The following is a 732-nucleotide window of genomic DNA, read 5'->3' as shown; positions in this document are numbered from 1 at the left end:
GTGTGTGTGTGTGGACTGCGGGCTCCCCATTAGCTGCACCTCCGGGGCAAAGGTCACGCTTGAAAGCAAACAGCCACAGCCACGTGACCAAGGAAGGAGTGGGCCATGGATGAGACCAGAGCTGCTCTCGTCACCAATGTGGCTCTATTTCAGCTATCACCCAATCTGAATGTCATTCTGCCCTCAGAGCATGGGAAGAACCCTCCCAGATAGAAGACAAGCAGGGCCCCCCCAAGGGGAAGCATTTGGGGGAGATTTTCCAGCACAATCCATAGGGGAGGAGGGTCAGAGATCAGCTTACAATCCCTCATTTTTTTATTTTTTACGCCTACAGCACCTGCTCTTCCTAGGTGGTCTCCCATTCAAGTACTAACCAGGCCCGACCCTGCTTAGCATCGAGATCAGACAGGATCCGGCTCATTCAGGGTGGCATGGCCGTCGATGGTTTAAGTATTTTTCGAAGTCACCACTTTGTGATCTCATAAGAACATGAAAAATGACAACTGCACAGCCAGCCTGACGCGGCAAGCACGCAAACAGGCCCCTGGTCACAAGGTCACACGCCAGGCAGCGTAGCTGCTTTTCCCTCACAAAGCCAGGTCTACTGAAATAAAACCTCTCACCTTCGGTCTTTTCTGTCACCCAGTCGTTGATGTGTTTCCTGCATTCCTCCGTGTCTTCAGCAAAGGACAGCTCCTCCAGCTCTGCCTGATAGAACTCCTGGCAGGACTC

The 732-nt window shown here is 52.6% G+C and overlaps 1 pseudogene; it reads right to left on the bottom strand.

Moving 5' to 3' along the window:
- Nucleotides 1-325: 325 nt before the first annotated feature.
- Nucleotides 326-443, bottom strand: LOC111734750 (annotated as a pseudogene).
- Nucleotides 444-732: the final 289 nt, after the last annotated feature.

This window comes from Pteropus vampyrus, unplaced genomic scaffold, assembly GCF_000151845.1.
Source record: "Pteropus vampyrus isolate Shadow unplaced genomic scaffold, Pvam_2.0 Scaffold5089, whole genome shotgun sequence".
In the NCBI taxonomy this organism is placed as follows: Eukaryota; Metazoa; Chordata; class Mammalia; order Chiroptera; family Pteropodidae; genus Pteropus; species Pteropus vampyrus.
This window is presented reverse-complemented; position numbering and strand designations above follow the sequence as displayed.